This window comes from Scyliorhinus torazame, chromosome 22 (genome assembly GCF_047496885.1).
Source record: "Scyliorhinus torazame isolate Kashiwa2021f chromosome 22, sScyTor2.1, whole genome shotgun sequence".
NCBI classification, from domain to species: domain Eukaryota; kingdom Metazoa; phylum Chordata; class Chondrichthyes; order Carcharhiniformes; family Scyliorhinidae; genus Scyliorhinus; species Scyliorhinus torazame.
The window spans coordinates 73,378,695-73,403,783 of record NC_092728.1 but is presented as its reverse complement, the minus strand read 5'-3'; the positions used below and the strand labels follow the sequence as shown (position 1 = coordinate 73,403,783).

Below are 25,089 nucleotides of genomic sequence, written 5' to 3'. Positions count from 1 at the left end.
TGTTTTTTGGAAAATAGTACAATGTCGAAAGAAACATTGGATCCAACATTCGAGGCCATGCATATGGGAGAACTTGAGGGTAATAAACAAGGTTCTGCAATGTCTGGGGGAAGATTTAAAAGCCCAAATGAAGGACAACGGCAAGACAATGACAGTCCACCGAATTGGTTTGCCCCACCAGATGAAAACTCTGACAATTTACCCAACCCTAGTGAACAGCAAGCTGCCAATGAGGATCTATCCACGGTATGTGAGACGAGTGACGACAGCATCCCACTTCCCATGCAAAAGGTGCAAAGTGACAGACCTCGCCTAGTGCGCACAGAGGCACTCGATGATCACGGTGGGACCACTGACAACTGCGGTGACACCGCACCACTTCCACCCTCAATGGCTCGAACCTCTCCACTAGTCAATGCACTCCTGCATGTTCTGACTCCAGAAGAAACATACCCATCAGCTTCAAGAAATCTCAGCTGCCTCCAGTGAACCTGCTAAGACTCCGGACGGGGAGCATCAACAGAAAACAGACCAGACTCCAGATGGGGAGCAGCCAAACGCCAACTCTGATTCACGTACGCCAAACTTTGCTCCAGACGGGCAGTGTCGCGGCCTCAGTGATGGCATGCTCAGGGTGACAGCAGATGCCACAACGACAGGGAATGGATCACGTGACAATCACACTGGGTCAGCAATAACAACCAGCACCGACAGTCCAAGACGGATACACCAATCTACACCACAGCTATGTCCACACATTTGGTCAACACCGACAGTGCGGCCAATGACAGCTCATGCTGGACAGACCCAGTATTCAAGCCTGCAGCAGCCAGCAGTCTATGCAGCATATTCTCAAACAGGCCAACACTGCGCATTGCCCACTAATGAAATCAAGACCGAAGGAGGACAACCGCAAGTGCAATCTGCACTACAGACTGGATGCCTTAGTTACTGCCCAGGATTTGCTGCACCACAGCCTGGCCACATAGCGTTTTCCTATCTGATGCAAGGTTCTAGTTTCACACCATCACCAGACATTGATGCGAGCAGCAATTCTCTCTCCAAGGCGACATGCTTCGACGCTTCTCAGCAGAATCACCCTTCCAGCACAGCATGTGGCCAGAACCAGCATGCACAGTCTCAGCCGACTTCAACATCTGGCACATTCATCGCCTTGCATGATATTGTTGATGGTACCTCTTCAATGTCAACGACCCATCAGCTACAAGATGCCATCCAACGGCACCACCACAAACATAAAAAGAAAAAAGACTCCACCTCGTTCCTGGTATGCATGGCGGATGGATTGGTGCGTAGGCGCAATCGGCGAGCCTTTCGCCGCCTTCCACGCTCGCAACTGAACCGTGCACACACGCCGGATCCTCCACTGGTTCCCAAGGATGACTTCGTGGAGCTGCCACGGATCATGCCCCTTCCATCGCCACCCGTGGCCAGGCTCGCACCTCAGCCGTGGTTCTCGACCCACCCGTGAGGCGGCCAACCCGAATTCGTCGCACACATACTAGTTTGGACTTATGAGACTGTTCACTCGTTAAAGTTTAGAAACTATTATATTGTCACATGTTACTGTTTTCTCGTTCCAGATCTCGTTTGACCAGATCACACTTCAAAGATTTTTCTTCTTGTTTTGTTATGGTACAACCTCGTTAGCATGACGCACCCGACATCGCCCCATGTATATAGTTACGCCACATGCACATGCTGTAAATATCACGCACACACACACACACTTTTAGATGCACTCACGACACATTCGTATTTATAACCATGTAGGCACATAATTTTGTAAAAAAGGGGGGATGTCATGATATTCAAACACACATATCATGATAGACACACCAACAGACAAATCAGCACACACAACACGACAACCAATCATAGACAAGGACAGAGACAGTATAAGAGAGGAAACACAACACCTGGTGGCCAGTAGAGCTGGAGACCAGGACAAGGACAGGACCTGTTACACTTCACACACAGGGAGTCACCACGTGCAGAGTATCCAGAGAGAACTGCAAATAGCAGTTGAAATAAAATAGCGTTGTACCAAATACAACTGTGTTGGTTCATCTGTGCATCAGAGCACCCAACACCACAGTCCTCAGGAGATGTGAGCTGTGAAAAGAGGTGATCTTCGCAAAGTGTGATCCTGTGTCACTGTGAAGGAAGTTGGGTACAGCATTGAATCATTTAGCACCACCAGACCCATCTAAGCCCCAATGCTTTCCAGAACCCATCCAAATGGGTGGGGAGGCACAGTGACACAGTGGTTAGCACTGCTGCCTCACAGCTCCAGGGTCCCTGGTTTAATTCCGACCTCGGGTAACTGTGTGGAATTTGCACTTTCTCTCCGTGTGTGTGGGGGTTTCCCCCGGGTGCTCCGATTTCCTCCCACAGTCCAATGTGTGTAGGTTAGGAGGATTGGTCATGATAAATTGTGGCTTTGGCTGGGGTTGCAGGAATAGGAGGGGGATTGGGCCTAGGTGGGGAGGTCTTTTGAAGGGTCAGCGCAGACTCGGTAGCCTGAATAGCTTTCTTCTGCACTGTAGGGATTCTATGATTCTATGAAATACACGTTAAACAGTTTCTCTAGCACTTAACCGAAAAGTAGGGATAGAACTCGGGGAATGGATTTAATCTATTGTTTTGAACTCACTTTGATCCCATTCTGTTTCATATTGAGCGCGAGAGAGAGTTAGTCTCTATAATAATAAATAAAAACACAAAATGATGAAAATACTCAGCAGGCTGGACAGCATCAATGGAGAAAGAATAAGAGTTAACATTTCAGGTCAATAACCTATGGAAAGATCAAAGATAGAAGATCTGGAATCAGGATAAAGGTGGGAGTAATAAAGCCAGAAAAGGTATAACAGTGCAAGGCAAAGAGAGGTGGTCATGTGACCAGAAAATAAATAAAGTGTCGATTAGAGATGAGGTATAAATGGCAACAGTGGGACCATTCTCATCAGCTACTGTGAAGAATATACGGAGCAGCGATTATCATCTGAAGCTGCTGACCTCAGAAGGATGTACGGTTGCTTTGGAGTTCATCAACTTCTGCTGAACTTCACTGGAACAGTGTAGGAAGTGTTCAAAGTGCAGAGCGACAAAGATTCTAAATGGCATGGTTGTAATAATAAAGACAAAAACTGCTGGGAATACACGGCGGGTCAGGCAGCAACTGTGGAGAGAAACAGAGACAGCGGCCAGACCACCCCTTTTTGTTTATGGGTTGTGTGCATCGCTGGTTAGGCCAGCATTTATTACCCATCCCTAGTTGCCCTTCAGAAGGTGGTGGTGAGCTGCGTTCTTGAACTGCTGCAGTCCCATTGTAGGTACACCCACAGTGATGTTAGGGAGGGAGTTCCAGGAATTTGCCCCAGCGACAATAAAGGAACGGCAATATATTTCCAAGTCAGAGTGATGAGTGACTTGGAGGGGAACCTCCAGGTGGTGGTGTTCCCAGGTATCTGCTGCTCTTGTCCTTCTAGGTGGTAGTGGTCATGCTGACTAAGGAACCTTGGTGAGTTATTGCAGTGCATCTTATAGATAGTACACATGGCTGCCACTGTTTGTTGGTGGTGGAGGGTTTGAATGTTTGTGGAAGGAGGACCAATCAAATGTGCGGCTTTGTCGTGGATGGTGTCAAGCTTCTTGAGTGTTGTTGGAGCTGCACTCATCCAGGCAAGTGGAGAGTATTCCAATACACTTCTGAATTGTGACTTGTAGACGGTGGACAGGCTTTGGGGGGTCAGGAGGTGAGTTACTCACCACAGGATTCCTAGCCTTTGACCTGTAATGTCATTGAATGTCAAAGGGAGATGGTTCGATCCTCTCTTATAGGAGGTGGTCATCACCTGGCACTTGTGTGGTGCTATCTGTAAGGAGAAAAAAGCAGAGTTAACGTTTCAAGTCGTTTGGCTCTTCATATCTATTCCAGCCCATGTATAAAAACATTGCCATGCACGCATAAATCTTGACCTTCGGTAGAATGCCAAATATTGAACAGAGAATGGTGAGGAATACCCCTGTCACCATTAAGGGAGAGAGTCAAATCCTTTGTCATGTTGAAATGATTCATTGGAAATATGTAGAAAATCTTTAATATCGCAGAACACTAAAGTTTGCTATTTTCACATATAGGTCAATGCCACCACGCTCTCTTTAGCAGCGGCATAATATCCAATTGTAAGAGATGAGCAACTCACATGAATGTTTCTGTGAAAACAATTGCATGCACTGTTGAAGTTACAAAAGCATTGTGACAGCTCGGGGTTGCTGATGCGTATGTCCCAAGATAAACAAGACACTTGGAAAGTGTTCTGCTGCTATTTTGTTAAAGTCAGTGTGGAAAATGTTTGCATTCCTTACTATTTTCGGCACGGTGCTGAGGGCTGCTGGGCAGAGTTCTATTTTTTCCCCCTCCAACAAGCACCATACTTCTAATTAGCCACATGGTAGCCTTGAAGTTGAGAATAGAGTTGAGCTTTTATGTTGATCTGTGATAAATATGCAGACTGGAATTTTAGATTGATCAATTTCGGTGCTGGAAGCACTTGTGCGGCAGTTGCATGGCTGCTTACTCGTTCAGCCAGCATCCAAAAGCATGACAATATATTTAGATAAGGAACAAACATTCTAAATGTTTATGTGACCTGTAAACAAGTCTGTGCTGAGGAATGCTAAGAGCAAACACAGAAAGAGAAGCTGGGCAAGCAATACAGAAAGGCAAGTTCTGCTCCATTTAATAGGTCAATTGGTTAAGACAGCAGTCATCCAGGAAGGTCCTAGATTCAATCCCATACTTTTGCCTCAGTTCGGGTAAGGGAATGCAAATCGTGGCACATTCCAGATTTGTACCCAGCGGCCAATTTCTTTAAGTGCATGTGTGTGAAGATCGAATGGGGGCAGTATTGAGCTCACAGCTGAAGAGCCTAGGCACTTACTCGCACATTAAAAAAAAATATTCATTCATCTATCATTGCGCATCCCTTTCAACTGAGTGGCTTGCCAGACCATTTCAGAGGGGATATTTGGTTTTAAAGTGTCGACCACGTTGCTGGGGACCTGGAGTGTCATGTAGGTCAGACCAGGTTTTTTATCAAATTCAAATTTAAAGCCAGTTCCCCAGAGCACTGCATTGGCTCTCTGGATTACGGTTCCAGTGACAATGCTTTCTGCCACCACCTCCCCTGGATAATAGCCTGTTCGGTAAAGGTACTTTAAGGCATCCATGAGTTCATATGTCAGTAGTTAGGGCAGGGGGAAATGCGGTGTTGAAAACAGGCTGAGAAGATACACAGAGGCCAGGAACAGAAACTGTCTCACGAGGCCCTGGCTGGAATCGATACTGGCCATCTGCAAAAGCACTCAAGTCAACGCAGAAACTTGTTATCGCTATATGGACTTTGTGATTACCCACTCCAATGAACAAGACCATGCTATGAATATGTAACAAACTTCCAGACACAGGTGATCAACTTTGCAGCAGGACAAGGAACAGACAAGAGAAGCCATCAGACACCATAATGAGCTGATGGCTGAACAATCAAGGGTGTTTCAGAGGACAATGGGTCTTCATTGAATCACCATCTATAAACAAAAGTATTCTGTCTTTTCCATTGACAAGTTAGGGTCTGGATGGGACAATACCCAGTGGTGGGCATATACCTCTGACTCCATACCAGTATAATGAAAGGAACATCAGAACTGACCCTCAGCGATAACCAGGAGCCCCCGCCGCCCCCCACCCCCCCGGCACAATCATCGAAGAAGAAAGGACCCTGGGTTACGAACCCAGAGAAGACATCCACATCAAGTGCAGGTAAAACCCAAAGGTCAGCGGTGAGTCTGAGTTACAGTTTGTTGAGTAAGAGAATTGTGAATAAAATTGCGTTAATCCGTGAACCTGTTTTGTCCTTTGTTCATATCGCAAATAAAGGCACCTGGGTAAACTTTTGAGTAAGTAAACTGGTCGAAAGTATCTGAGGTGTTAAAAGGATAACATTAGGTGGCACGGTGGCTCAGTGGTTAGCACTGCTGCCTCACGGCGCTGAGGACCCGGGTTCGAATCCCGGCCCTGGGTCACTGTCCGTGGAGTTTGCACATTCTCCCCGTATCTGCGTGGGTTTCACCCCCACAACCAAAAGATGTGCAGGGTAGGTGGATTGGCCGCGTTAAATTGCCCTTTAATTGGAAAAAAATAATTGGGTACTCTAAATTTTTTTTAAAAAGGACAATATTAGTCAGCCCGTTCAGAGGAGACAATTGATGCATGTAGAAATACATCGTAAAGTAAAACTCAAGGATGTGATCTTAGCCGTGAATCCCTTTTCATTTATAACATTCTTCGGAAAGTGGGCAAGGCGAGCGTTTATCGCCTATCCCTAGTTGCCCTCAAGACGATGGTGGTCAATCTTCTTTTTGAATTACCGCAGTAAGTATTATGGTGAAGGCTCTGCCACAATGCAATTTTCAAACATGCGCGTTTCCTTCATAGACAGATAGTTCAATTTTTTAAAAGAATATTTTGTGGACGTTACAGGAAGCAGTCTGAAAAGGTGAATGAACTGAAGGACAGAGCATGAGGCAGCAATAAATGAATACAATCACATTATAATATCACAGACTGCGATACCCCAATAGCAGTGAAATAATATTCCATTACTTTTGGCAAATTGACAGTTTTTCAGTGTTTTGCGGAATCATTCAGTGTACGTGGATATCAGTTGGTAGAGAATTTCCAGTAGAATGGCATTTCCATTTATGTCACAATAGATGAGAGTAAAGACTCTCGGGGACAAGAGTAAGCACTGCCCCATCACAATAACTAAAATCACCAGCTCTGAGGCCAACAGGCACGGCACATAGAGGGCATCGCAGGTCACACAACACTTGACAGTGGTTTCCAAATGAAAACCATCAGTTCTCATTTATTGTGCTGTACGCAGAGCTGGGAAATTTTTGCTGTGGTTCCTTGTGACATTTTGTAGAAAGGAATCTAAAACACAGAATTGTGATCAGGAATTTTGCTGAGTAAGTTGTGGGCTGACCACAATCCTATGTCCCGGTCCGTCATTATACATGAGTGTGTGTGTGCTGGGGGGGGGATTTGGATTTTCCTGAGGCTCTTAAAATCACACGGTGATCTGGTGTAAATCACATGCTGTAAAGCTCAGAATTTTTCAATAAAACGTCGACTGCTCCCAAGTATGACATATTGGCTCAGAAAGATGTCTGTTCCATGCATGCCTGCAAGCAAGGCCACAAAGCTGAGCTAGATCAGGATGTGTCTGGAATTGTTGTTAAAAAAAACATCTGGTTCACTAATGTTCTTTAGGGAAGGAAATCTGCCGTTCTTACCTGGTCTGGCCTACATGTGACTCCAGACCTACAGGAATGTGGTTGACTCTTAACTGCCCATAAAGGGCAATTAGGGATGGGCATTGATTGCCGGCACATCCGGCGATGCCCACATCCCATGAACGAATTTCAATAAAGGTTGAAGGAAGTGGCTCACCCCCAACTTCTCAAGGGCTGTTCGGAATGGGCAGTAAATGCTGGCCTGGCCAGTGATGCCCACATCCACTGAAAGAGTTTTTTTTTAAAAGTGACAGTCACCGGCCTTTTCCACATAGTCGTGGACTATCTTCCTTTTCAGATAATAATCAGATAAGGCGGCACGGTAGCACAGTGGTTAGCACTGTTGCTTCACAGCGCCGGAGTCCCAGGTTTGATTCCCAGCTTGGGCCATTGTCTGTGCGTAGTCTGCACGTTCTCCTTGTGTCTGCGTGGGTTTCCTCCGGGTGCTCCGGTTTCCCTCCACAATCCCCGAAAGACATGCTGTGAGGTGAATTGGACATTCAGAATTCTTCCTCTGTGTACCCGAACAGGCGCTGGAATATTGTAATTAGGGGCTTTTCACAATAACTCCATTGCAGTGTTAGTGTAAGTCTACTTGTGACAATAAAGATTATTAAAATTAATCCAGTTCCCTCCCAAGAATCTCGATTGATCCTGCCTCCAACACACTCTCAGGCAGCGCATTCCACATCCTCGCTGCTCACTGCCTAGAAAAGATTGCCCTTATGTCATAATTTCTTCCTTTCCCAATTACCGTAAATATGTGCTCTCTGCTTCCCAACCCTTCCACCAAAAGCAAAAGATTATTCCACAGCTCAGTTTAACCCACGCTTGATAAAAGCTATATTAATGCTGTCAGATTATGTTTGTTCAGGATAAGGTGGACGAAAGGGATTCAGAATGAATTTCCTTCACTCTTCTCTTGTTCCGTTCCTAAGACTCCAGCAGAAAATGCAATCATGCACATAAACAAGGTTTCTCTTTCCTTAATATGCATTCATAGGCATCGCTGGCGAGGCCAGCATTCATTGCCCATCCCTAATGGCCCTTGAGAAGGTGGTGTTGAGCTGCCTTCTTGAACTGCTGCTGTCCATATGGTGCAGGTACACCCACCGTGCTGTTAGGGAGGGAGTTCCAGGATTTTGACCCAGCGATAGTGAAGGAACGGCGATATATTTCCAAATGGTGAGTGGCTTGGATTTGGATTTGATTTATTGTCACGTGTACCGAGGTACAGTGAAAAGTATTGAAGAGGAATTTCCAGATGGCGGTGTTCCCATGTGCACGGTGGTTAGCACTGTTGCTTCACAGCGCCATTGACCCACATTCGATTCCTGGCTTGTGCCCCGTGTCTGCGTGGGTTTCCTCCGGCTGCTCCGGTTTACTCCCACAAGTCCCGAAAGACCTGCACGTTAGGTGAATTGGACATCCTGAATTCTCCCTCAGTGTACCCGAACAGGCGCCAGAGTGTGGCAACTAGGGGATTTGCACAGTAAATTCATTGCAGTGTTAATGTAAGCCTATTTTTGACAATAGTAAAAAAAAAGATTATTATGTGTCTGCTGCCTTTGTGCTTCTAGATGGTCGTGGATTTAGAAGGTATTGTCTAAAGAGTCTTGGTGAGCTTCTTGTAGATGCTACACACTGCTGCCACTGAAACTGTTCGAGGAAAAGGTGCTAATCAAGTGGGCTGCTTTGTCCTGGATGATTTTGAACTTCTTGAATTGGAGCTGCACTCATCCAGGCAAGTGGAGAGTATTCCATTATATTCTTGACTATTGCCTTGAAGATGGTGGACAGGCGGAGTCTGGAGGTGGATTTGGAAGTCTGAAGGTGAGTTATTCACTTCAGGATTCCGAGCCTCTTACTCGTGATGCGACGGGGCCGTTAAATCGCGTGAGAGGCCTCTTGCGGGATTTGCAACTCTCGGAACGCCTCGCGAGAGCTAACGTAGTTGAGCAAGCAGTTAGGCTTACTTAAAAATGTTGGTGCCCAGTGTTCCTGAGGTCCGTGAGTAAACGCCCATGCCTGGGAGACCCCGACGTGGCACTGTTTAACGCTGGTCCACAAAAACGTGAACCAGGTGTAACGGCACCTGTAGGGGTCTCCCAGGCCATCAGAGGCCCCCGGGTGGCTGGGCTCTGGGAAGGGTGGTTCCCTGGCACTTCTGCAGCTACCCAGGCAACTTGGCACTGCCAGCATGGCAGCTTGGTACTGCCACCTGGGTGCCTTGGCAGTGTCAGGTTGCTTGGGTGGCATCGGGGTAGATGCCAGATGGAAACAATTATAGTGGAGCAGAAGAAATTCAGAGCGAGTTCACACCAATGTGTTCTGAGAATTTCTACACTCTCATAGTAGAGTGGGAACTCACGCGATGGGCATTATTTAACTGATAGCCTGGTATGTCCAGCAAAACTTGACCTGCCTTAGAAAATGGGAGGTCTGCGTTGGGCCAGTCACATGAGCCTGATATGAATTGCTCGGTCCAGTCCAAGCAAAATGAAAATTGTATCTAAATGTTCTACAGAGAAAAGCTGATCGTATTAGTGAGCAGCACGAGCATGTGTAAATCTAATCTGCTCAATGTTTCAGCTTGAAACTGCTTTTGAGAAACACACATTTGATCCTTTGTTCTCTGTGGTCAACCTGTTCTGGTTCAGAGTCCAAGCTATGTATATACAGTGAAGGACAAACTGTCCCCAGTGTATGTGGTGTGTCAATTCTCTCTTCGAACAAAAAAACATTGACACCACAGAGATATTTCACAAGCGGAATGGGCACATTTTACGTTTGCTGGAGGAGATAACGCTGACACTGCTTCCTTCTCAACAAGTTCCATAGCGATTAGAAAATCAGAAGATCTGGTTTTTTTGCCATATTGGCAGGCTGAAATGTTCATATTCAAATGCGTTATTTCCGACATTCTTAAAAACCATTAAGTTTTGATGGTTGAGGCCAATTCCAGGAAGATGCATTCTGAGAGCCATGTCAATGACCCTTTTATTGGCCTTCGTTTGCCAATAACAAAAGCTAAATATAAAGGCAATGGCCAGAGCTCAGTCATACTGGTGTACTGAGTTGGTTTAAATATTGATCATGGTTTTAAATACTTGAATCATTTCTGAACAGGTAAAATCAGACAGACAGCCTTACTGGCCATTTCCATCCATCAACTTTAAAAATAAGTTTCTTTATCCGTTTTTGTTTGATTACACCCTCTGCAAAATCCCTTAGAATACATTTCCACATCAAAGGAGCAGCATAAATACATCATTTTATTGATATTGTTCTGGGGTAACCCTGGATTCATTGTCTTTCTTTTTTCTCAATGCATTAACTAATAAACCTTAGAATATATTTTGCCACCAGAAAAGCTCAAGGATAGAACTGTATAATAAATACCATTAAAAAGCCCCTTGAGTAGGTTACACCAAAGTGAAAATCACACTACTGGCTTTTTCTCAAATAGCTAAATGGCAAAAGATCAATGCCATAACCCAAGATAATATAATAGCACCATAACAGAGATATTCTGTGAACCTTGCAATAGTAGCGCTTTCCAGGACCTTGTAGCAAGCAGGGCTTCAGCATCTGGATTCTCCGTTGGCGGGATCCTCTTTTTTGCCGGCAGTACACTCACGCCCGCTGATTTCCCGATAGCATGGGGTGCCCACAATGGGAAACCCCATTAGCCGGCTGCCAGGACGGAAGATCCCACTGCCGGCGACGGCGCGCCACACCGGAAAATGGGTGCGGCGGGACGGAGAATCCTGCCCCACAGATTTACCAGGATGTTGCCTGGGCTGGGGAGTGTTCGTTATGAAGAGAGATTGGATAGACTTGGATTGTTTTTTTTCTTGGAGCAGAGGAGACTGGGAGGGGACATGATTGAGATTTAGAAAATCATGAGGGACATTGATAGAGTGGACAGGAACAAACTGTTTCCCTTGGTGGAAGGGTCAATGACCAGGGAGCATAGATTTAAAGTAAGGGGCAGGAGGTTTAGAGGGGATGTGAGGAAAAAACGTTTTTAGCTAGAAGGTGGTTGGAGTTTGGAGTTCGCTACCGGAAAGGGTGTTGGAGACAGAGACCCTCATAACATTTGAGAAGTATTTAGGTGTGCACTTGCGATCCAAGGGCATGCAAGGCTATGGAACAAGTGCTGGAAAATGGGATTAGAATGGTTAGGTAGTTGTTTTCGATCGGTGCAGATGTGATGGGCCGAGGGGCCTTTTGTGCTGTCTGATTCTTTGACTCTACGAGTCTATCCAGATCTTTATTGGGGGATTATGGACTGAATTTTCCAGGGGTATGAAAATTTGGAGGAAACCCCGCTCCCCTAGGTGGCAAGACTCTTGGGCAGCATTTTGCCAGCAGCAGCCATCGCCAGGGCCACTGTCCAACTGAGGAGAGCAGCCCATCCCCAACAGCTGCTGCTCTAACCAGAGGGTCAGAAGATCAACATCCCAGGAGTGAGAAATGCTGAGCCCGCAGCTCCAAGATGAGAGTACCTCAATGGTCAGGGTGCCCTCAAAGGGTAGGTGAGATCTTTTTTGCGGGAAGCCAAGCAAAGCAAGCAGGAACTGAAGATAGGGGAAATTGGAGTAGTTAGGGAGAGAGGGGTGCTGTGGCAGGGCACTTTGCAGTGCACCAGCGGTGCCGCTGCCACAGGAGTAGTCATTGCAACATGGAGGCCCTTCAGTGAGCCATAGAGTGTCCATAAATGACACCCCCACTCATAACCCATTCAGAGTCCACCAGGGTTCATCCGGAGATCTCACCACACAGAATCTAGTGTCCTGGTTTGCCTTGGTACATCCTAATTGCAATCCAAATTGGGAACTTCCATATACTGGCCAACTTGTAATATCAGGTGTATCAGGTGACCTGTGGCAGCCTAATCTTAAGGCAGTGTCTTTGCTTGTTTTTACAAAATCCATTTAAAGAAGTTCAACATGTATATAACCAGCCGATTAAATTAAAGTGTAATATTCCGCATATTCAAGAAAGGTCATCATGATTTGGCTCGTTTGGGAACTCAGGTGAGCTGCATCAACATGTTTCCCGTTAGTGCAATATACCATGGTGGTGGGAGGATAGGAGGTTATCAGGCAACCCTCTTGAACACTTCCCCAGCCATCTTGCCAACCCTTCTGCCTCCCAAACTGTCCCAAATGGGCAAGGAAAATGCAGCCCTATGTTTAGAAATGCTCCAAATCTGTCAATATTGGAAATAACTCAGTGAATTTCCAATCCTATCTGAAAAAGAAACATGCTGTTGAAGCTTTTCACTTTGCTCTCAGGATGCAAGAATGTCAAATGTCAAAGGGAACAACAATTTACACTGCACGAGGCATCTGGGTTTAACTGCACCAAGCCCACAGCATCATATTAAATATTGAAAAGCACATTCCTTGTAGATTGTTGGCAAAGTTTCTGCAGGAGTTAGTGTTCCTGATATAATTTGGGTTTAAAAATACATCTGCTTTTGGTTTACTACTTTAAAAATGCTACATAATTACTTCTTCCCAGACATTTGAAAGCAGCTCGATATTTCTCAGCTCCACTGATCATTCATCACTTGTTTCATTTTCAATGTCAGAGTTTGAAACTTTTATTTATAAACTTTTATTGTATTGAAAAAAAATGCAAGGTTTATGTCCTGATGAATTCCACATTAAACATGTGCAACGCGGTCCTTTTGCTTTATATTTCATCTTATGAATTTATGCTAAATTGTCAACAATTGCCTTTGGGTTCTGAAATAGTATTTTCCCTTAGGGTTTTTTTAGGTGACCCACTCAGCCTATTGGGAGATTTTGTGGCGTGGTGCGCAGCATCCATGACTCTCAGCCACGAGCTCCAGATTCAAATTCCACCCCATGACTTGATGACCAAGGAGGGTGCGTCTGTAACGTGGCTGAAAAGGTTGAGTATCCACTCCAAGATCCTTCCACCACATGCCAATGGCTTGCGGAAATAAGAGGAGATCCCCTGGTCAGCTATGCTTGATACGGAGAGGTGCCCCTCAAGATATAACCCCCTGGCGACGGTCTGGTGGCCTGTTCCAGGGAGAAAAACTTGCCATAGAATCAGATGAAAGTCTGACTTGTGCATCACTATTTGCAGAAAGACAAACAACAGCAACACAACATAGTATTTACATATTTACCGAGGTGGCACCATGGTGCAGTGGTTAGCGCTGCTGCCTCACGGCGCCGAGGACCCAGGTTCGATCACGGCCCTGGGTCACTGTCCGCATGGAGTTTGCACATTCTCCCCGTGTCTGCGTGGATCTCACCCTCACAACACAAAGATGTGCAGGGCAGGTGGATTGGCCACGCTAAATTGCCCCTTAATTGGAAACATAAAAAAGAACATAGTAATTACTGAAACATACTAGTGAGATATGGTTTGGCCTGGTGGCTCCAGGAATAGAAAGATGATCATTGCAACCCCGGAGAAAAAAAATAATCTACTAGTTAGGAAAATATTGGTGGCGGCAAAAAAAAGGCATTTCACCAAAAATAAAGAATCGCCCATTTGGATAATGAAGAGCCTGTTTGCTTTTCAACTGGCATGGGGAAGGTTGTCGGATGTGTCAGGTGGCCAATGGTGGGGGGGTGAGGGTAGGTTGGCTGGAGAAAAGAGGTCATGTGATTAAAGGTGAGGAAGGTTCCAGATCTGGACCAAGATGGCTAATTTCACTAGAGTGGCAATTGGAGCAGGACTGTTGGGCTCAGAAATCCCTCCTGGAATATCTGCTTGTGTTGGCTGAACAGGATATTGGGGCCTGCGTCATTCCCTATGATTGCTAAACTGAACATAACTCATCACATGGACTCAGGTACATTGCTGGACTCACCCATATGAACAAAACACTGGAGTGTTGCCCACATTTCTGTGCAACTATACATCAGGGACATGCAGACAGGATAACGGAACTTTTTCTCTTCCAATAAAAACTGATCCTTGAGCCTCGTGCTCGGCACGCGCTATTGTCACTGGTCACGCCAACACAGGCAACTCATTATAGTCAAATAATGCCGGCAGTCCAACATTGATACATAGCTTGATAGCTTGGCACAGTGTCAACTCTGGGCCTAAAAACAGTTTGTTACCATCTCGTACCTGTATAATTAGATATGAACGAGAATTGTTGCCTTAATGATAGCAAAGCATTGAATAATGCCAGTACTCTTATTTAGCACCATATTGGAATGATTTCCTTTCTTCTGACTAGTCATTCTTACAATGAAATAGAACACAGGAAAAATGATGCACATAAATTGAACATATAAAGGTGATTTGCAAAAGGCCTGACAAGTCTCATTGGTTTTGATAAATCTCACGGCGAGGCTCACAGTGGGAAAGCAAATAAACAGTGCATCAGACAGACAAATCGCACACCATTATCCAGTTGAAACACAATTTCCAATCATCTCTGTGCTGGAGAGGTCATTTATACCACTGGGATTGCACACGTTGCGTCTGCGTGTTCCGTTCATCTGCTTTTATTGTTAGCACTGGGTTGACATTGGAAATAAACAGAAGTGGGTCAGAAGCCTGCGGGACACGCAGAAAGCATTGATAGAAAAGGGAAGGAGACAATTCTGTACCTGGTGGTGCAGTCAGAGCCTGCATCATGCATATTTGTGGATCAAGAAGTAACTCGGTCATGGAGAAAAGCACAGTAGAAATACAATGGCAGAGATGGTCAGACCATAGTCTAGTCCAAAGGCAAAGATCAATAGATGGCAGCCAGGTCTCTGAAAACAAAATTGTTCATGGCCCAGTGAATATGCTCGCAACTACATTCAGTGCATTGCTGCATTCTCGAAAGGACCTATGTCTCATTGCTGCCTTTTTTACAAGTAGCATCCGTCTGTTTGACTCCTCCTCCGCCAGGTTCAGCTCACCCAAAATTCTGCTACCTAGATAAAGTCCCAGGCATCCATCATCCCTGCCCTTGCTCAGCTACACTGGCCGTCAGTTGACCAATTCTCCATGTTAACATACCTTCCCCTGACCAGGATCTCAGGATAAGATATACAGGGTGACAGTCAGTATCTACCCGATAAAGGCTGCTATGTCCCAACTAAACAGAAGGTGAATTTCCCCTGGCCAGCCAATGCAGGCTTCCTGCATCCCCCAGCACCAGTTTTAGCTTTCCAACCTACATGAATATGCACAAGAATTAGTAAAATATTGTCTCAATGAACGAATACAACCCTTGTGATCTGTAACCATTCCCCAAGAGCACTATTCAATCAGTGATTAACAACTGCATGTGGAAAATGCATGAAGAATTTAAGTACCCAAATTTAAGTACAGACCTGGGAGGCGATCCAACGGCCATGCTGTGCCCAAAAAGCAGCTCGCCATGGAGCAGCATGTTCATTGAAAGCCAGGAGACCCCGCTCCCGGGATCTACCCAACGCCTTGCGAGATTTAACTCGATCGCGCAAAACGTTGTGGTGCAAATCCTGCCCAGAATGGGCGGGTTCATGTTGAAACAAATCTGCATATTAGAGCAAGGCAGTATTCCTGAGGTACCTGAGGCTTTGGGAATCAACCCTTTCGCCTCAAGACCTCAGGGGAGCGCTGTTTAGCACTGGTCCCCACAAACGGGAACCAGATGAAACGGTACTCGTGGGGGACTCCAAGGGATCAGCGGCCCCCAACTGCATGCCCTTTGGGCACGTTTGGTGCCCTGGAACTACTGGTGCCACCTGTGCAACCTCGTAGTGCCAGCTTGGTGTCATTGCCAAGCCTGCGATTGTGCTGGAGTTGCCTGGCATGGGTGTTGAAGGAGTGCGAGGGGGGGTGGTTGATTTGAGGGCCTCGGAGATTGGGACGCCATTTTTAAATCTCTCACTACAATGGGGAGTTCCGGCAAGCGGAGATCCCCACTGTACAAAATGGGGCTATGTGCGGCCTCGGTTGTACGTTCCCAGTTCAGGCCCCTCATTCAACGTGAGTCACAAATAGCCATGTGCTTCTTGGCACTGCGAGCACTGGGAAACACGTGGTTAAACGCGCTCGGTAGGCGTCTTTGTTCCCTTTTGGAGAATCGTGCCCATATCTTGACTTCATTTACCTGCTTCTGTTAATAACAATATTTTATATATTAATTCTTGGTTGGATTTTTCAAGATCTTTACATTACTTCAGTAACTTGAGAGAAAAAATAGCTCAATGCAAATTGATAAATCAACACTGATGTGAGACATTGGAGAGCATCTGTTTATCCGTTAGCTTTCTATATCTCTTAATTATGGTAAATGGCAAAAGTTTCCAGAAACATTGCTTTATACTTAATTTGTGAGAGCATTGCTATCCATTTTTCTTGACTTTATTAGCAATGCTGTTCTTCCCCGTCATTGTTTTTCTCGGTAGCAATAATTTTCCCGAAACCTGGTCCTTCCCAGCTTTTCTCTGGTGATAATGGTTCAACATTTCTGAAGTAACCACTAAAGAGGAGAGCAATGCATGGCACTTGTGTCTTGTTGAATTTTGTCCAAAATCATTCTGTAATGTAGAAATAGTCCTCCGGCGCAATACTAATCATAGCACACATAGGGTGTATGTTTCAAATCATTAGAGGCACTGGTTTCCCTAGGAATTTGAACTTGGCTGTAAAAATCTAGAGTTGGGAGACAGTCCGTGTAATGACACCAAGGTTCATTGGCTCCGTCAAAAAGAGTCCAAGTTTCTCCAGTCTATTCTTGTAACCTGATTTTTGAATGCTAGAGTTCAGTTTCATGGCTCAGCTGATGTCCACAAATATGCACTGCTTCTTATCGTTCAATCAATTATTTGTCCATTCCAGGTTTTATCCTCAATCTTTTCTGTGTTAACTTTGTTGAATGCCTTTGGAAAGTGCGATTCACAGGGTGGTGGGGAATTCTCCTCTTTGCGGGTGAGGGGGATGGGGCGGGAGGGGGCAGGGGGAGTTCTGGCTGAATGGGACGTCTGCCTATTTCTCTGTATCCACCCTGATCTGCACCTAGGGTGAATTCACCATCAAGAGTGAAGGGGAAGAACTCCAGTGACGCTGCCATCCGGCACTAGACAAGGTGGTGAGGGCCTTAAGTGGGCAGAACTTTTGGGAAGGTGACAGCAATATTGTCTCTGTGGGCCTCAGGCAAGACAGAGGCTTTCAGCAGATACGTGCCGGGCCTGACCAGAAGAAAGCTGTTAACTGACCCTGTCCAGGGGGAGCAGATTAATTACTGCCATTTCCCAGAGTCATCTTGCATGTAGAAACCCCCAGGATTCTTCAGAAAGTGGATGAAAATCTATCACAGTCTTGTACTTGCTGCTATTTTTTTCAGGCAGTAGGAAAGGAAGGAGGAATTGGTAGGGGTCCACCTGGATATACAAGAAGGAAGACCCTGCTCGGGTTCACCAGTCACATATGTTATCATTCTGTGCCGTAATCTCACACCATTTTTAGGAGGAATCATAGAGAATTCATAGAGGTATTTTAACACTTGAAATGTAACTTAACAGATAAATTAAGGCAATATCTCGCTCTCCGAACCTATGCAACCTGTTGTTTACCTGCTTCTATCTTATTGGCGCTCTTCACATTCCCTCCTGATAACCAAGTTCTTCATGTTAAGTCCCAAAGATTCACCGCCTGTCTCTCTCTCAGGTGTTGAAGAAAAATGTTGCAATTCCTGAACATTCCTTTGTTCAGAGCCATTTTAGCTTGTATGGAGTTCCCGTTCATTTATTAGTCATTAATTCAATTAGATTATTGATATTTCTGGAAGGCATGTTGCTGATCTTTCCTCCAGTGAATGTTTGTAGAAAGTAATCCTGGAATGTATTAACTATTTTATACCTGCCCTCTTCCCCGACTACTCGCTTCCTAGCAAAACATTGAACTTTGAATTGAATATATGTTTCTGAAAATCCCTCTCTTCATCTCAGTAAACCAGTTTTTTTTTTGGAAATATTTTTATTGAAATTTTCACATATTTATATCAAAAATTTGCAACACAACACCATAATGATCGTGCATCATAAATTATAGCAACAACAGTAACATGAACCCCAATAGCAGAAATATAACCCCAAACAGTAACAAACAATCCCCACTTCCCCCACTAACAGCTAACAGTGACCAACTCTTTAAAGTGCAAAATAAACGGTCGCCATCTACGATAGAACCTATCGATAGATCCCCTCATCACAAACTTAGCCTTCCTTTTTTTTCCTTTTTAAAAAATAAATTTAGAGTACCCAAATCATTTTTTCCAATTAAGGGGCAATTTAGTGTGGCCAGTTCACCTACCCTGCACATTTTTGGGTTGTGGGGGCGAAACCCACGCAAACACGGGGAGAATGTGCAAACTCCACACGGACAGTGACCCAGAGCTGGGATCGAATCTGGGACCTCGGCGCCGTGAGGCAGCAGGGCTAACTCACTGCGCCACCGTGCTGCCCAACTGAACCTTCCTGAGGTCCAGAAATTCTATTAAATCATCCATCCATGCAACAACAATGGGTGGTGTCACCTGCCTCCAGCTCAACAACACCTAAAGCCAGGCCAGTAGCAATGCCAATGCACCCACCCCCTGCCCGTCCTCTACTCCGGTTGGTCCGACACCCCAAATACAGCAACTAATGGACAGGGTTTTAAGTCAATTTCGCCAGCTCAAACAAATGGTTCCTATAGATGGGGCCCCACTTTGACACAGCTTTCAGCTTAAAATGCTGGCGGAATTGCCGCCATATCTTTAATGTAGAAACTACCATCGGATTCACAGAGTATTTCCCTGGAGCAAACGGCAGAGGTGCCCATCTTCAGGGGGCTGGCAGGGCCCCTGGAGTGGTTAACGCAGCTCTGGCTGCGGATAGTTAGATCGCGCCCAATATCATGCGATAGACAGCCATCTCATCATTGTAGGAGAGAACAATATTAACAGGCTCAGCCAGCAGAAATCACACCATAAGTGACACTGAGCAATAGCACAGGGGACAGCACCTGAACAATTATATAATTTTCCCTGGCAAATGAAGCATAATGGCAAACATGTTGGAGGGGGAAAAGGCGATTGTAAGGACGTCACCTCCTCAAAATCATAAATAAATTTCCAAAATTCATAGACATTGCAAAATGCACATCCTCCCTAAAACGGAAATGTTCTGTTTTGTCATTCAATGTCAATTCTTAAATTATTATTTGCAGAATGTATTTTTAAAGATCACTCACCCTGGAATTAGCACATTCTGTACTAATTATGTGCATTTCCTAATACTTAGAGTTGCCCGGAATTCTTTCCCACACAAATTATCATTCAAATACAAATTAATTTTAAATAGGTTTGAGTAATGTTGGGTGGTTCAATTGTAGTTTCTAAGTATATGAGATTTAAATTGACTGTTCACAGCAAAATGACCTGTTTAATATGAATGGGTGTTCATGCACCACAGAGCATCGCTTATTATAATCTGGGCTGTGACTGAACTCGAGATTGAAGCTGAACTATGCTACATCTGCTGTGTGGCTTGGCACCAGTGCCCTGCTCCTATTATATAAATAGAACAGTCAGCTGGTAAGTATAAATCCTGAGAGGAGAGTTTGATGTTTTAAATAGATTAAACTAGTAATTAAAAGAACCACATTTCTGACTGGCTCATTTCAGGAGATGTTTCTGGTCGAGTCGGGTGGGTGGAGGTGAGCAGGTGTGACTGGAGACGGTTGAATCTAAAGAAAGAATTGCAGTTTTACAACGCATGCATTATCATCTCTCTCTAGATCATTCCAAAGCACTTCACGTACATTAATTAAGTTTGAAATGCAGTTATGTATGTAAATGTGGCAACTTTGTAATGTCCCACAATAGCTATAGGATGTACAACCAAATTAATTTGCTGGCCTTTGTAAATGTAAATGTCGAACGAACCTTCTCCTTCAAATAACATCATGGGATCGTCAACATTCACCCAAGTACCAGAACAGACAGATAGATGCCTCATCAATACTGTAACACCTCTAGCGATAAGAGTGTTTACGCAGTATTGTGCTGTAGAGTCAACCTAGATTACATACAACAGTCCTGGACCAAAACTTGGCGGCAACTCTATTTATTGAACAGGTTTCATTTAATTAATTTTGCAGCACTTTTTTTCAGCAGCCGCTTTACAACTTCCAAACTCCAGGTCCAACTTGTGTGGGATTAAGACACTGAACACATGCCTCACTATAGTGATTCCAGACCTTAACAATGTTGTCTACACATGAACAAATGTATGAATCATCCCCAAACACTGATTTACCACACAATTAAAATATATAATAGGTTTTGTAATCCCAGATGCTCATTGTTACTCTGGGATTTTTAAATTCAGTCTTGCATGTGATGGCATTTAGGGAAAGGAGCAAAGGTTATTATTTACTGTTATAAAATAAACTCTCTGATATGAATTAAGATATACACAACAGCCTATTTGATGGCTTGATATATCTTTTTCCATAACCACCAATTTCTCAATGGCAACTAAGGAAAGGCAATAAATGTTAGCTTCGTTAGTGATATATGCATCTTAAAAATAACTTGTTTGGTGTACTGTCACGGTCGAGACACTGTGGAACAAAAATATATATATATTCAACAGCTGGACTACTTTATAAAGTCATTTATTGTGCTCTTCAGAATGGACAATTGTTCAGCAGGCAAAATTGATCCAGCTGGTCACCTGATGCCTTACAATAGTTTCAAATTAACAATGGCCACGTGGATAGTGAGTCTGCTTCAGCTACCTTTGAATAAACCTTAATCTCCCATAATTTGCAACACCAGGTTAAAGTCCAACAGGTTTATTTGGAATCACTAGCTTTTGGAGCGTCGCTCCTTCATCAGGTGAGTGAAGAGGTGGGTTACACAAACACAGCATATATAGGCAAAGCCAATGATGCAAGATGCTACTTTGAATGTGAGTCTTTGCAGGTAATTAATTACAGATCCAGACGATGCAACTGGAGAGCGGGATAATCACAGGTTAAAGAGATGTGAATTTTCTTAAGCCAGGGCAGTTGGTAGGATTTCTTACTGTGCCCACCGCAGTCCGACACCAGCATCTCTACAACATTAATCTCCCATAATGGTGCTTAAGGCCAAAACATTTGCAATTCTAACACAATAGTTTTGACAAGAGAGCTGTTTACCAACCCGAAATCAGTATCTTGGAAAACAAAGGAATCCTGACTCCAATTAACCATCTCAAAATTCCAGCCTTGGGAACATGCCTCCTTTTCCCAACATTGAGGAGGTGTGTCACATGACTTCCCCAACTGCACCATCATATAATCCAGTGGGATTGAATTCAAGCAATTACTGTTTTGACCTCCAACATGAACAGAATTCCAGTCGACGGCCTGGCTGTCTACCATCAAGCTGGAGGCAGCAGAAAGAACTCTGACCCTCATCAAACCTGGCGACTACTGGAACCTTGGAATTTGTGCCTCCAAACTAACTCACTCCGCGTGCCTCCTCCCGTCTTGAAATCTCACTCTGGAAAGTCGGAGCACACTACAAACGGTCAACATCCCCTCGGAAGAAACATTCCAGTTGACTTCTAATTCTGGACTCTGGACACATGTAAAACCGATACTTGTATTTTATTGTGGTTATGCCCTAAACCCTCTTCCTTTTTCCTTATACCCCATTTATTGTGTGAGTGTTAAAAAGGGATTGACATTGTAAAACCCCTTTTGCATGTGTGTGTCTGCGCAAAAATAAACCAACCCTTTTGTGTTCCTCTTGCCTCGTGTTTGCTATGCAGGTTATTAGCAAGGGATTGGAACATTTCCAAATTTAAAGGTTGTGTAAAACACGCTACCATTTATAAAAGGGGAAATCAGGATAAAAGAAACACCTTTTCTGCTTATGAATGGGTTGAGAATGGGGAAATCAGGATTTAAATTGACCCCTATCTCCTGACTGTGACAGTATAAAAATAAAATCATGATTTTTCTCTAAGGGCAAGCCGATCAAACCTTCTATTCCACTGAGACAAGATAAAGAAACCCAGACTTTGTCAACTAAATCACATCGCCAAGAACTTGACAGCCTGCAACAACTTATACATCCGACAGCAGCAACTTCTGTCTTGTAGCATCCCCTCTTTTGGGCCTCTTTAACAGAACCTTCTGCATTGCTATTTCCCACTCAACTTCTCCCTTCCCTTGAAGAGGGTGGGAAAATCCAAGCTTCTCTTTTTCGTTGCTTCGCTCCTCATTATAAGTTCAGGCCACTTGTTCACATCAGCATCAAAGAGCCGGAAGGGCTCCCTGCACCTCGGTCAAAATTCACCATTCAATTGCTTTTCTCACTAGCTTATCTGTGTATAACTGATGTGTACAAATTGGATGAAAACTACTCTCCAAATGCAATCAATTGTTTCCGAAGCACACTGAAACAACCTGAGGATATGATGGAACATTTCAGACATGCAAATTCTTTCTTTTTCTCAGTAATTCTACAAATACTTGAAAAGGCAAGTATTTCAAGATTCACAGATTGAAAGCTCTCGCAACAAATCGAGGTGACATGCGATATTGAGAATGAAATTCTTTGTGCATTATAAGTTCTAAAGGAAACTGGACTTTACCCTGTATTTTCCTAAAAGTGATTCCTCACCCTTGCAGAGTTCTCACTTTTCCCCATCTTGTTAGCTTTATCTTGGAATCCTTACAGAGCAGAAAGAGACAATTCGACTCATCCAGCCTGCACCAATCCTCTCAAAGAGCACCCTAACCAGGCTCCCACCCTATCCCTGCATCCCTGGACACTATGGAGCAATTTAGCATGGCCAATCCTCCTAACCTGCACACCTTTGGACACTAAGGGGAAATTTATCATGGGCAATCCAACTAACCTGCACATCTTTGGACTGTGAGAGGAAACCGGAGCACCCGGCGGAAACCCATGCAGACAAAGGAAGAACGTGCAAACTTCATACAGACAATGACCCAAGGCCGAAATTGAACTTGGGTTCCTGGCGCTGTGAGGCAGCAGTGCAAACCATTGTTCAGCCATTTGTCACTTTAAATTGCAGCAAATATTTTTAAATATTACACACTTCCTGGGTCAAAATACTGAATGGTCATTTATTCCGGCCATCTGTGTTTCCATGACACATTTTCTGCTAAGAATATCGAGAAACAATCTAATGAAGGACTAACACTTCCTGTTGAAGGCTTGTTCCTTTGACAACTACTTTATAAATGGCCTTTTTGACTGAGACGTGAGGAATGAGAAACAGCTGGAAAACATTGACACTAATTGGGAGTTGGGAGGAATAAGTGTTTCAATGAAAGGAAAAGCATCAGTGCTGGAGTTTATTCCCAGCCTAACGCAGGTTTGAACAAACCAGCATTCATACAGGCACAATGTAAAATTCAGCTGGAAATGTAGGCACTTGTCAACTAATGGTCTTCGGAATTTCCCTCTTTCAACTGATTATGGTTATTAGATAAAGCCTTTTATCTCATTGGAAATGAATGCTTTTGCAGTTACGCTTGAATTAAAATGATATCACCCAGTCAGAATCATCCTTTTTCTATCTGAGTGCATTACTCAAATATGAGCAACCCAATAGTGGATTTGTTAATCATTTTCTTACCGCACCTGGAGGTTGAAAATGAACCACATTCACTTGGACGCAATGTACAACCTCTGGATAAAGGGGGGGAAATATGCACAACCTCAGCCTAATCTTGATGGCCACCTTTGTGCGTGGCTGCATCAAGCTGTGTGCAGATTCTCAGTACGCAAAAACCAAGTGTGACTATGTGCTGACATTCTACCTGTCCCCGGTGTTGCAAAGGCTGGGTCTGCCCAGGTTGCTCTGGAACACTCCAAATAATTGGACCGTGCCATACCACCGGTGCTTTGATGAAAAACTCATGCAGAGAAACACCTATGACCACAAGTCCATCAGGTCTGTATGTAACCTGATAGAGGTCTACAAAATTATGAGGGGCATAGACAGAGTGGATAGTCAGAGGCTTTTCCCCAGGGTAGAGGGGTCAATTACTAGGGGGCATAGGTTTAAGATGAGAGGGGCAAGGTTTAGAGTAGATGTACGAGGCAAGTTTTTTACACAGAGGGTAGTGGGTGCCTGGAACTCGCTACCGGAGGAGGTGGTGGAAGCAGGGACGATAGTGACATTTAAGGGGCATCTTGACAAATACATGAATAGGATGGAAATAGAGGGATACGGACCCAGGAAGTGTAGAAGATTGTCGTTTAGTCGGGCAGCATGGTTGGCACGGGCTTGGAGGGCCGAAGGGCCTGTTCCTGTGCTGTACATTTCTTTGTTCTTTGTTTTTATTCTTTTGTCTGAGAGGCCCTGAGGGAAAAGGAGTTGTTAATTCCTGTCAGATAGTTCCCTGAGCAGACCTCTTTGCTCTGCCCAAAACCTATTGGTCTTCCAGTGCGCTGACGAGTGTTGCGGACTGGCACATTCCAAAGCCCAGGACTATGTGTTGAAGGACGCACTAAAGCTTGAGGCAGCCTCCGCTGAGGCGTAATGGGGGCAGGTCGCTGTCTGAGACATTTCAGCCACAGTGAACTGAGGGGCTAGGAATTGAACAGAACCCCCTCGGGCTGCATGACTCACATTGAATGTACACAGTGACTATTACATGTATCACAATTGCATTGAAGCACCTCAGAGTGCAACA

At 44.6% G+C, this 25,089-nt stretch overlaps 1 long non-coding RNA gene across 1 annotated transcript in view; it reads left to right on the top strand.

The window, feature by feature from the left end:
• The window catches only part of LOC140398826 (uncharacterized), a 134,880-nt gene that overhangs the window by 10,176 nt on the left and 99,615 nt on the right, over positions 1–25,089 (top strand). Inside the window, exon 2 of the long non-coding RNA XR_011937575.1 lies at positions 8,967–9,134. This is a non-coding gene — a long non-coding RNA (uncharacterized lncRNA). The remainder of the gene's footprint in view (positions 1–8,966; positions 9,135–25,089) is intronic.